This window comes from Vipera ursinii (assembly GCF_947247035.1).
Source record: "Vipera ursinii genome assembly, chromosome: 2".
Taxonomy (NCBI): Eukaryota; Metazoa; Chordata; class Lepidosauria; order Squamata; family Viperidae; genus Vipera; species Vipera ursinii.
Window position 1 is genome coordinate 11007647 of NC_139513.1, and position 12736 is coordinate 11020382.

At 48.3% G+C, this 12736-nt stretch overlaps 1 long non-coding RNA gene across 1 annotated transcript in view; it reads right to left on the minus strand.

The window, feature by feature from the left end:
- Positions 1-12736, minus strand: part of LOC310636547 — a 331701-nt gene that overhangs the window by 159002 nt on the left and 159963 nt on the right. The window lies entirely within an intron of this gene.

Below are 12736 nucleotides of genomic sequence, written 5' to 3' on the forward strand. Positions count from 1 at the left end.
TAAGATTATGCGTCGTGTTTTATTTCCTTCCTTCATGCACATCATGCATCCTCTGAAGCACGGTCCTTCGCCCTCTACTAAGGTGATTTATACCTTGACATTTCCACCGGTATGATTGGGCAAATGATCATTTTTATTCATGATTTAAATGGACCAACAAGTTCTGAACAAACAGATCTCTTTAAAAAGCCTTCTCTCTTGAGGGTTATGTTGTGATTCAGGGTCAGCCTGTGGGTTCGGCAGTTGGGTCGGACGACTCAGAGGAGGAGGAGAGGGGTGTTGAAGACCTTGCTGAGGGGGTTGAAGATCTTGCTGATGAGAGCCCTCAGCCAGGCCCCTCCCACTTGGTCACCATGGAGACCCAGCTGTGTGAGCCTGACAGCGTGGATGAAGATGACCCACAGCTGGCCCTGTTCAAGGACGCCCGACGCAGGAGGCAGTCAATTAGGAGTAAACAGAGGAAGGCAATGGGGCTTCTCGGAAGGAGGCAGAGAGAAGCCACGCCCTGAACTCTATATAAGGGGAATGTGTGGGGAGGGCTGGTTTGCTGAAGGCAACCGCTTGGATAGTTCATGTTTCTTAAAGCTCCTGTTTCTTGGTTTGTCTTGTTCTGTTTGTTTTTGTGGTAATAAATTTGGCAGGCGTAATTCCAGCCTCTTGCCTTCTTGTAAAAGGGGTTGTCCCTGCCTTTTCTGCAGGGCTGGTAGCAGGCTGGTACAGAACAGGTTACTTCAACCAACATCATTTGAGTTCACTTCATGATCACCCCATAAATCAAATGAGGAGGTTCATTTATCTGCATTCCTTAATTAGGGCTTTCAGAGGCACATTGTGACCTGAGTGAGCTTCTGGGCACCACATTCCCTAACAGAGAAAATTGACTGCACAGATTTTGAGATGACAACAGCCTCAAACAAGGTTTCATGTCGAGTGGATTTTGCCACTTGGGTTGTAATTTGGTATTTTTGCTTCTGATGGTCAGAGGGAGATCAGTTCAACTAAGATTCTCTAAAATCGACATCATAGCAATGTTCCAATATCTTAGGGGTTGCCCCAAAGAAGAGGGAATCAAACTGTTCTCCAAAGCAGCTGAAGGCAGGACAAGAAGTCGGTCAGCTTTTTGATAAGGATGCTTGGCAGAATAGTGTTGAAAGCCAAACTATAATCAATGAAAAGCATCCCGACATAGCTTCCAGGTTTCTCCATATGGCTTTCTACAGAATGTAGAGCAGTAGCTATGGCATCATCTGTCAACCTATTCCCCCTGTAGGCAAACTGATGTTTATTGAAGTCCGATGGGAGGCATGTCCTAAGATGTTGGAGAACCAGTCTTTCGAAACATTTCATCACATGCGGCTCCCAGTCCTCTGCCATGTGCAGTCCAAAAAAAAAAGTGGGACTAAAAAAGTTCAACCAATCAATTCAAATAGGCAGGGTAGGTGCATATCTCGCCTTGGCTCCACTCTTTAGTCAAACCCTGTTCTGCGCATGCGCGCATGTATGCGCATGTGCACACATTTTTTGCGGCTCCCAGTTTTTCCTTTTTTGAGGGCACCAGTTCCGAGTGGCTCTTTCACTGTTTCAGGTTGCTGACCCCTGTCCTAAGATGTTGGAGAACCAGTCTTTCGAAACATTTCATCACTACAGACGATAATGCAACAGGTCTGTAGTCATTTAGGCACTCAATGGCTGTTTTCTTCGGGACTGGGATAATAGTGGCTGCTTTCAAGCATGATGGTACACAGGCTGTTTGCAAGATGTTAAAGATCCTTGTCAGGACCCTTGCTAATTGGTCGGCACAATTTTTAACCACTATCCTCAGCAACCCATCTGGGCCTGCAGCTTTGCTCTTAAGTAAATCCCTGCAGTTGTTAAGATAGGAACACAGCATAAATATGAGCCAGTTGCTAAGCATCTGAATTTTGACCGCGTGACCTGTGCAGATGCTACAGTGGTGATCACTGATAAGTCACTTTTTTCAATGCCGCTGTAATTTCAAACGGTCATTAAGTCGAGGGCTACCTGTATTCCAAGCTAGACCAATTACAGCAGTGGGCAAAATTGTAGAAACCTTTTGGGAAAAGTGTATTTTTGAGGTTTGATGGCTAATAACACCACTTTTTTTTGTAGTAACATAAAATTATATATCAATGGAAAGATAATTTAATCAAGGATGTAATGCAACAAACTTTGTTCAATTATCTCTACTGTATTCAATGAAACGTTATAGCCAAATAACCAGAAAAGGGTAGCTTTCATCTGATTGTAGCCAATGAGCAGGAGTGTTTAGAGAGCCAATCAGGTGTCATCTTGCTTTGGCAATGAGCCAATCAGATCACAGTAGGATTCAGTTATGGATGTCATGTATTGAAGCTGAGAGGAGGACATTTGTCAGTGTGCTATGCGATCGCCATCAAGTTGGTTGGGTTTTTTTTTGTGTTCTTCCATTTTTTTTTGCTAAATAAGTTGACCCCCTCCTCTTGGTGGCAGCCCCTTAAATATTGGAATACTGCTATCATGTCACCCCCTGACTAGTCCTTCTTTTCTCTAGAGTGGCCCTAACTAAATCCTGCAATCATTCTTCATTAGTCTCCAGGCTTTTAATCATCTTAGTTGCTCTTCTTTGCACTTCTTCCAAAGTCTCAACATCTTTTTTGTAAGATGGTGACCAAAACTGGATGAAAGTTATTCCAGATGTGGCCTTCCTAAGGCTTTATAAAGCAGTACTAATACTTCATGTGATTTTGATTCTGTGGCTCTGTTTATACAATCAAGGATTGTATTAGCTTTTTTGGCTGCGGCCGCACACGGCTGGCTCATATTTAAATGATCGTCAAGCCCTGTGGTGATGCAAGCATCCTCGACTTACTTGTTGTTGTTAGCTGCGAAGTCGTGTCCGACCCATCGCGACCCTATGGACAACATTCCTCCAGGCCTTCCTGTCCTCTACCATCTTCTGGAGTCCATTTAAGCTCACGCCTACTGCTTCAGTGACTCCATCCAGCCACCTCATTCTCTGTCGTCCCCTTCTTCTATTGCCCTCGATCTTCCCCAGCATTAGGCTCTTCTCCAGGGAGTCCTTCCTTCTCATTAGGTGGCCAAAGTACTTGAGTTTTAGCTTCAGGATCTGGCCTTCTAAAGAGCAGTCAGGATTGATCTCCTCTAGGACTGACCGGTTTGATCGCCTTGCAGTCCAAGGGACTCGCAGGAGTCTTCTCCAGCACCACAGTTCAAAGGCCTCAATTCTTTGGTGCTCAGCCTTTCTTATGCTCCAACTTTCACTACCATACATTGCAACTGGAAAGACCATAGCCTTGACTATACGCACTTTTGTTGACAGGGTGATGTCTCTGCTTTTTAGTGTGCTGTCTAGATTTGCCATGGCTTTCCTCCCCAGGAGCAAGCGTCTTTTAATTTCTTGGCTACAGTCCCCATCTGCAGTGATCTTGGAGCCCAGGAAAATAAAATCTGTCACTACCTCCATTTCTTCCCCATCTATTTGCCAGGAATTGAGAGGGCCAGATGCCATGATCTTGGTTTTCTTAATGTTAAGTTTCAACCCAAGTTTTGCACTCTCCTTCTTCACCTGCAACAAGAGGCTCTTTAGTTCTTCTTCACTTTCTGCCATTAGAGTGGTATCATCTGCGTATCTTAGGTTGTTGATATTTCTTCCGGCAATCTTAATTCCAACTTTTGATTCATCTAGCCCTGCCTTTCTCATGATGTGCTCTGCATATAAGTTAAATAGGCAGGGCGACAGTATACAGCCTTGCCGGACTCCTTTCCCAATTTTGAACCAATCAGTGGTTCCGTGTCCAGTTCTCACTGTTGCTTCTTGACCCGCATATAGGTTTCTCAAGAGACAAATAAGATGGTCTGGTACTCCCATCTCTTTAAGAACTTGCCACAGTTTGTTATGATCCACACAATCAAAGGCTTTAGCATAGTCAATGAAGCAGAAGTAGATGTTTTTCTGGAACTCCCTAGCTTTCTCCATGATCCAGCGTATGTTGGCAATTTGATCTCTAGTTCCTCTGCCTCTTCGAAATCCTGCCTGCACTTCTGGTAGTTCTCGATCCACATACTGCTGAAGTCTAGCTTGTAGGATTTTAAGCATGACTTTACTAGCATGAGAAATGAGTGCAATGGTGCGATAGTTTGAACATTCTTTGGCACTGCCTTTCTTAGGAATTGGAATGTAAACTGATCTTTTCCAATCCTGTGGCCACTGTTGAGTTTTCCAAATTTGCTGGCAAATTGAGTGTAGCACTTTTACTGCATTGTCTTTTAAGATTTTGAATAGCTCAGCTGGAATACTGTCACCTCCACTAGCTTTGTTGTTGCTCAGCTTTTCTAAGGCCCAGTGTTGTGACTCAGGGCCAGCCTGTGGGTCCGACAGTCGGCTCCGATGTATCGGATGACTCAGACGAGGGGGAGGAGGGAAACGAACCGGCTGATGATGGTTCGGAGGCTTTGCAGAGCCCTCAGCCGGGGACCTCTTCTCAGCTGCGTGAGCCCGAGAGTGCGGAGGAAGATGACCCACAGCTGGCCCTGTTCAAGGACGCCCGACGCAGGAGGCAGTCGAGCAGGAACAAACAAAGAAAGGTTGTGGGACTCCTCGGGAGGAGGCACAGGGAGACCACGCCCTGAGCTCTCTATAAAAGGAGTGTTTGGGGAGGGGCTGGTTGCTGAAAGCAACTTTTCCGCTTGAGAAGACAAGCTCTAGTGTTTTTGTTAACTGCGTAATTAAATCTTGGCAGATGCCTTTTAGCCTTGGACGCTCTCCAGTCTCTTCTTTCTGAATAGGGGTTTGCCTTACTCAAGGCCAGAAGAGGGCTGGTTCAGAACAGTTTGCTTTCAGCCACCCACCCCTTATTACTACGATGGAGCAGCTTCTTGCCGAGAATGCCCAGCTCACCCAGCAACTCACTTTGCTGGCAGCTCAGGTGGCACAACTGCAAGCTCAGGTACATGCTGCACCCCCACCCAGGAGGAAATGTTAGATAGCTATGCCGGATAAATTTGCTGGTAAACCAGAACTGTTTCCTGCCTTCCTGGGACAATGCCAGCTTTTTATCAGCGTGAGAGCAGTTGATTTCCCCACTGACCGAGATAAGGTGGGATTCGTGTTGAGCCTTCTGTCGGGAGATGTAGCTCGTTGGGTCACGCCTCTGTTGGCACAGCCTAGCCCTTTGTTGGATAACTTTGGGGGGTTTTGTGACCATATGCGCCTCATGTACGAGGACCCGATTAAGGCGCAGACTGCCACCCGACGCCTGAAAGCTTTGAGGCAGGGTCAGCGCCCTCTACAGGCCTATATCAGCGATTTCCGGCTGCTTAGCCAGGATTCCGCCTGGAATGAGGCTGCGCTCGTGGATGCCTTTCAGGATGGCTTGTCAGAGGAGATGTTGGATGAGCTGGCCCGCGTGGACATTCCCTCAGATCTGAATGGGCTGATCCATCTTTGCGGATCGATGCCCGGCTGCAGCAGCGAAAGAGTCGCCGTGCCACCCCACAGACCCCTGCCGCCCCTGTTGTGCGTGAGCCCCCAGTCCAGAGGGAGGAGCCAATGGAGCTGGGTGCCGCCAGGTCCCGTCTATCGGTGACGGAAATGGACAGACGACGATCGGAGGGGTTGTGTTTTTACTGTGGGGACCCTGGACATTTGGCTGCTTCTTGTCCAAAGAAGCGTCAGCGGGCATCAGTGACCAAGCCGGCCCCGAGAAAGTCCCCTGCTTTGCTGTCGGGAAACGGCCCGAGCCCGATCTAGTCGGTGTGATAGATCGGTCGACCCACCACGACCACGCCGAGCGACGCCATTCCGATGGTGCCTGTGAACCTCCACGGCGTTTGGTACTCGCTATGGACATTTCGAATACACGGTGATGCCGTTTGGCCTGACCAACGCCCCCGCTGTGTTTCAGCATTTTATGAACGACATCTTTCGAGATCTGTTGGACCAGTTTGTCGTGATTTACCTGGACGACATCCTGATTTACTCCCCGTCGCGTGAAGCGCATCATCAGCATCTCCGTCAGGTCTTGCAGCGCCTCCGGAAACATCGGCTGTTTGCCAAGTTGGAGAAGTGCCAGTTTTACCAGGTGACCATCGATTTCTTGCGTCACCGCATTTCTCCTGAGGGCATCGCCATGGAACCGAGTAAAGTTGAGTCGTTGCAGAGTTGGCAACCCCCACGTCGCGTGAAGGATGTTCAGTGACTTCTTGGATTTGCCAACTACTATCGAACATTCATTCCTGGCTTTGCTGCCTTGACAGCCCCCCTTACCCGGCTCCTGCAGAAGAAGACTCGGTTCCAGTGGAACGCCCCCGAACAACAGGCGTTCCAAGCTTTGAAGGACGCCTTCATGAAGGAGCCCATCTTGAAGCATCCTGACCCGCAACGGCCGTTTGTCGTGGAGGCGGACGCCTCCGACATTGCCATTGGGGCCGTGTTACTCCAGGCAGCGACGCCCAACGGTACCCTTTTCCCTTGCGCGTATCACTCTCGGAAATTGAACCCCTCGGAGCGCAACTATACCATCTGGGAGAAGGAGCTGCTGGCCATCAAGGCGGCGTTCGAGGCTTGGAGGCATCATCTGGAGGGGGCGCGGCATCAAATCGAGGTCCGGCCGGACCACAAGAATCTGGAAAGCCTGCAGACCGCTCGGAATTTGAACCAACGCCAGATCCGGTGGTCCCTCTTCTTTGCGAGGTTTGACTTCCGGGTGCGGTACATACCAAGCGGGCACAACCAGAGAGCGGATGCTCTGTCCAGGAAGCCCGAGTACACCCGAGTGGAAGACAAGCTTCCGCCCAGGACAGTGATCCCCGTCGAGTCTTTTGCTGCGGTGCGGGAGCCGGTGGATATACGGGCTCGGATCCGGGAGGCGCAGCAGCAGGAGGCGTGGGTGGCTCAGCGGAAGGAAGAGGTGGGGCCAGATTCGCCTTGGTCGGTCACGGATGGACTCCTGTATTATCGTGACCGGCTCTATGTTCCAGGAGGGCCACTCAGGGGACTCGTCCTCAGCCAATGTCATGATAACCCGGCTGCGGGGCATTTTGGCCTGTTCAAGACTCTGAACCTGGTCTCCCGTACCTTCTGGTGGCCCCGAGTCCGACACGATGTCCAGTCTTATGTCACCTCCTGCGTCCCATGCAGGCAGGCCAAGTCAGTGACAGGGGCCCCGCCTGGTTTACTGCAGCCTTTGCCAACGCCCAAGAGACCCTGGGGGGCTGTGTCCATGGACTTTCTGACGGATCTACCCCCATCCTCCGGCTTCACGACAGTGTTTGTGGTGGTGGACATGTTGACCAAGATGGCGCACTTCATCCCCTGTCGCGGCTTACCGTCAGCTCGCGCCACTAGTCGCATGTTCATCCAACAGGTGTTCCGGCTGCACGGCCTTCCCGATAGGGTCGTCTCCGATAGGGGGGCCCAGTTTACAGCCCGCTTCTGGCAGGAGTTGATGCGGGCGTTGGACATTAAGGTTTGCCTCTCGTCCGCGCATCATCCTCAGACCGACGGGGGTACCGAGAAGGTCATCGGCATCTTAGAGCAGTATCTGCGCTGCTATGTTAACCTGCAGCAGGACAATTGGGTGGACTATTTGGCCATAGCCGAGTTTGCCTTTAACAACTCGCAGCACACCTCCACGCAGATGACACCGTTCTTGGCCAACGTGGGTTATCACCCCAGGTTTTTCCCCCTTTCTCCCGTGGACTCACCGGAGCCGGCAGCGAACGAATTCATGGCGGAATTACAGGCGATCCATCGGTTGGTGCGACGGCAGCTGGAGAAGGCCAAGGCCGACTACAAGAGGTTCGCCGATCGGTCGAGAAGGGATACGCCTCCATTATCGGTGGGGGATCGGGTCTGGCTGTCCACCAGGAACCTACCATCCACTCGGCCGGCGAGGAAGCTGGACCACCGTTACCTTGGACCGTTCCCAGTCGAGGCCGTCATCAACCTGGTCGCCTATCGTTTAACTCTGCCACGTTCCCTGCGCGTGCACCCCGTCTTCCATCGGTCCTTGTTGGTCCCCGAACAACCGGCTTGTCCACTTCGCCAAGCGGAACCTCCCCCATCAGGACCTCGTGATGGCGACAGCACCCCCGAGTACGAGGTCGCCAGCATCAGGGATTCCCGCTGGCTGAAAGGTCGCTTCCAGTACCTGATCGAGTGGAAAGGGTACGGGCCGGAGGACTTCACATGGGAAGACGCGACCGCCGTTCATGCCCCTGCGTTGGTGACTGCTTTTCACGAACAGTTCCCATCCCGACCGCATCCGGATCGGCAGACCCGGGGGAAGGGCCCTGCGGTGCGGGATAGTGTTGTGACTCAGGGCCAGCCTGTGGGTCCGACAGTCGGCTCCGATATATCGGATGACTCAGACGAGGGGGAGGAGGGAAACGAACCGGCTGATGATGGTTCGGAGGCTTTGCAGAGCCCTCAGCCGGGGACCTCTTCTCAGCTGCGTGAGCCCGAGAGTGCGGAGGAAGATGACCCACAGCTGGCCCTGTTCAAGGACGCCCGATGCAGGAGGCAGTCGAGCAGGAACAAACAAAGAAAGGTTGTGGGACTCCTCGGGAGGAGGCACAGGGAGACCACGCCCTGAGCTCTCTATAAAAGTGTTTGGGGAGGGGCTGGTTGCTGAAAGCAACTTTTCCGCTTGAGAAGACAAGCTCTAGTGTTTTTGTTAACTGCGTAATTAAATCTTGGCAGATGCCTTTTAGCCTTGGACGCTCTCCAGTCTCTTCTTTCTGAATAGGGGTTTGCCTTACTCAAGGCCAGAAGAGGGCTGGTTCAGAACACCCACTTCACTTCACATTCTAGGATGCCTGGCTCGAGGTCAGTGACCACCTCATTGTGATTATCAGGGACGTTAAGCTCATTCTTGTATAGTTCTTCTGTGTAATTTTGCCACCTCTTCTTAATCTCTTCTGCCTCTGTTAGGTCCCTGCCATTTTGGTCCTTTATCATGCCCATTTTTGCATTAAACGTTCCCTTCATTTCTCCAATTTTCTTGAAAAGATCTCTGGTCCTCCCTATTCTATTGTTTTCTTCTATTTCTTTGCACTGTTCATTTAAGAAGGCATTCTTATCTCTTCTAGCTATTCTCTGGAATTCTGCATTCAATTGGGTGTATCTTTCTTTTTCTCCCTTGCCTTTCGCTTCCCTCCTTTCCTCAGCTATTTGCAAAGCTTCCTCAGACAGCCATTTTGCTTTCTTGCATTTCTTTTTCTTTGGGATGGTTTTGGTTGCTACCTGTTGTACAATGTCGCGAACCTCTGTCCATAGTTCTTCAGGCACTCTGTCTATCAGATCTAATTCCTTAAATCTATTTGTCACCTCTACTGTATATTCAACAGGGATATGATTTAATTCATACCTGACTGGCCTAGTGCTTTTCCCTACTTTCTTCAGTTTAAGCCTAAACTTTGCAAGGAGAAGCTCATGGTCTGAGCCACAGTCAGCTCCTGGTCTTGTTTTTACTGACTGTATAGAGCTTCTCCATCTTTGGCTGCAGAGCATATAGTCAATCTGATTTCTGTGTTGACCATCTGGTGATGTCCATGTGTAGAGCCGTCTCTTGGGTTGTTGGAAAAGAGTGTTTGCTATGACCATCGTATTCTCTTGACAGAATTCTATCAGCCTGTGCCCTGCTTCATTTTGCACTCCAAGGCCAAACTTGCCTGTTATTCCAGTTATCTTTTGGCTTCCTACTTTAGCATTCCAATCCCCCATGATGATAAGAACATCATTTTTTGGTGTTAGTTCTATAAGGTGCTGTAGTGCTTCATAGAACTGGTTAATTTCATCCTCTTCAGCACTGGTGGTTGGGGCATAGACTTGGACTACTGTGATATTGAATGGTTTGCCTTGGATTCGAACTGAGATCATTCTGTCATTTTGAGGATTGTATCCCAGTATTGCTTTTCCTACTCTTTTATTGACTATGAAGGCTACTCCATTTCTTCTGAGGGATTCTTGCCCGCAGTAGTATACCTGATGGTCATCTGAATTAAATTCACCCATTCCTGTCCATTTTAGTTCGCTGATAGCTAAGATGTCAATGTTCAGTCTTGTCATCTCTTGTTTGACCACGTCCAGTTTTCCTTGATTCATGGATCTTACATTCCAGGTTCCTATGGAGAAAAAATCTTTACAGCATCGGACTTTCCTTTCACCACCAGACATATCCACAGCTGAGCGTCCTTTCGGCTTTGGCCCAGTCGCTTCATTCTTTCTGGCGCTACTAGTACTAGCCCTCTGCTCTTCCCCAGTAGCATATTGGACGCCTTCCGACCTCGACTTACTACCATTCATTTAGTGACCCTTCAAATTTACAATTCCACTGAAAAGAGAGATTTAGGATCAGTCCTCCCAATTACGACCGTTGCATCCTCCCCATGGTCCCGTGATCAAAATTTGGGTGCTTGGCAACTGATTCATATTTATGGAAACTAATCCACGAGAGGAGCAACCTAGAACTGAGGAGAAATTTCCTGACAGTTAGAACAATTAACCAGCGGAACAACCTGCCGCCAGAAGCTGTGAATGCTCCAACACTGGAAGTTTCTAAGAAGAGACTGGACAACCATTTGTCTGAAATGGTACAGGGTTTCCTGCCTGAGCAGGGGGTTGGACTAGATGACCTCCAAGGTCCCTTCCAACTTGATGATGATGATGATGACGGTTGCAGATTTCTGGGTTCATGCACTTTGCTTCCAGCAAGCATAGCCGATAGGGGAAGCCATTCGCTTAAGGATTGTATGATCTGTTTAACAATTTCAGTGGTTCGCTTCACAACTGTGGCAAAAAAAATGTTGTCAAATTAGGCGCAATTCATTTAATCACCCTGCTTAGCGATGGAAATTCTGACCATAAGTCAAGGGTTGCCTGTACAGTAAGATTTGTGAACAGAACCATGAAATAAGGATATGAGCTAAACATTGAATATATTCAGAATAAATATGGGACTAAAAAGTATCATTTAGCATTTGAATAAGTAGCGGATTTTTTATGACGTATAATTAGTTAATAGTTATTTTATTAATATTTTGATTATGGAGAGTTAAAGTGTGATAGAATTTAATATTTTATTATTGTTGTTAGCATATTTTAGATTATGCTTGTTTGTATTATTATACCCTGTATTCAGCTCTGGGAAGTTGGGGAGGGAGGAGGGGAGGGTGGGGGGAGTTGGGGAGGGGGGAGGCGGAGGAGGGGTTTTTTTGTATTTAAAATTGTATTGTAAAACTTTTCAATTAAAAAAAAACCTTCCACTGTTGGAGCATCCACAGCTTCTGGAGGCAGGTTGTTCCACTGATTAATTGTTCTGTCAGGAAGTTTCTCCTTAGTTCTAGGTTGCTTCTCTCCTTGACTAGTTTCCATCCTTGGCTTCTTGTACGGCCCTTCTGGTGCTTTGGAGAATAGATTGACTCCCTCTTCTTGGTGACAACCCTTGAAATACTGGAAGACTGCTTTCATGTGACACCTAGTTCTTCTGTTCATCAAACTAGCCAAGATGGTTCATATTTATGACAGTTGCAGTGTCCTGGAATCATGCGATTACCTCTTGTGAACTTCTGACAAGCAAAGTCAATGAGGAAACTAGATTCACTTAACAACCATGTTACTAACTTACAACTGCAGTGATCCACGTAACAAACATGGCAAGAGAGGTTGTAAAATGGGGCAAAATTCACTTAACAACTGTCTCACTTAGGAACAGAAATTTTGGGCTCAATTGCATTCGTAAGTCGAGGACTACCTGGGGTTTCACAGACCCATCCTGGCTTGCCCGATCAGGCAGTTGCTGTTTTGCCTAATTCAGGTTGAGGTCTAATCTGGGGCTTGATTCATCCTTCCTCACCACATTTTCCTCTTCTTTGTTAAGATATTTAATTTAATAGCTGGAGCAGTGAAGGGTTGGGCAATGAGTCAGAACACGCAGTTATAGCTGATTGGTTGAAGAGGGCTGGCCACTGCACAAGGCAATCTAAGCTATGATTGGTTGCCTTGAGTGAAAAGGGGGAGGTTCCTTGTTTCCCGCCTTTTTTCCTCTGAGTGCCCTCTGTAATTTACCTCATGATATGTTGATTTATCTGACGTGCTCCTATTTACCTGCTTATCTTATTTACTATTAATATATTTATTTATATAAAACTATGTGTTTGTGTCAGCATCTCTGACTCCATTTGGACACCGGCTGCGCAATTCCCTGACATTTTTCCCTGCAGTCCCAGATCGCAGAGAAGCTGAGGAAAGGGACACACACACACGCACGCGCACACACACACACACACACAGAGTTTCATGAGGGGCTGGCAGTCTTCTGCCCACCCAAGGGGCTTGCTAGTTCATGCCCTTCCAACAGTTAAGAGATGATCTGACATGGGGAGCAAACACCAAAGTTGTGATGAAGAGAGCACAGCAGAGGTTATACTTCTTGAGAATTCTCAGGAAGCATAATCTCTCAAAGGACCTGTTGTTGGCATTCTACCACTGTACCATAGAGAGCGTGTTAACCTATGGTCTGTGTGTGTGGTTTGGGAGTTGTACAGTCAGGGAAAAAACAATGCTGTCCAGGGTCGTAAAGACTGTGGAGAGAATAATTGGGTGTACTCTTCCTACTTTAGATCAAATTTATGCCTCCAGGTGTTATAAGAAAGCTGTGGAGATTGTGCAGGATTGCACGCACCCCGGAAATGATCTCTTTCAGCTTCTGGCTTC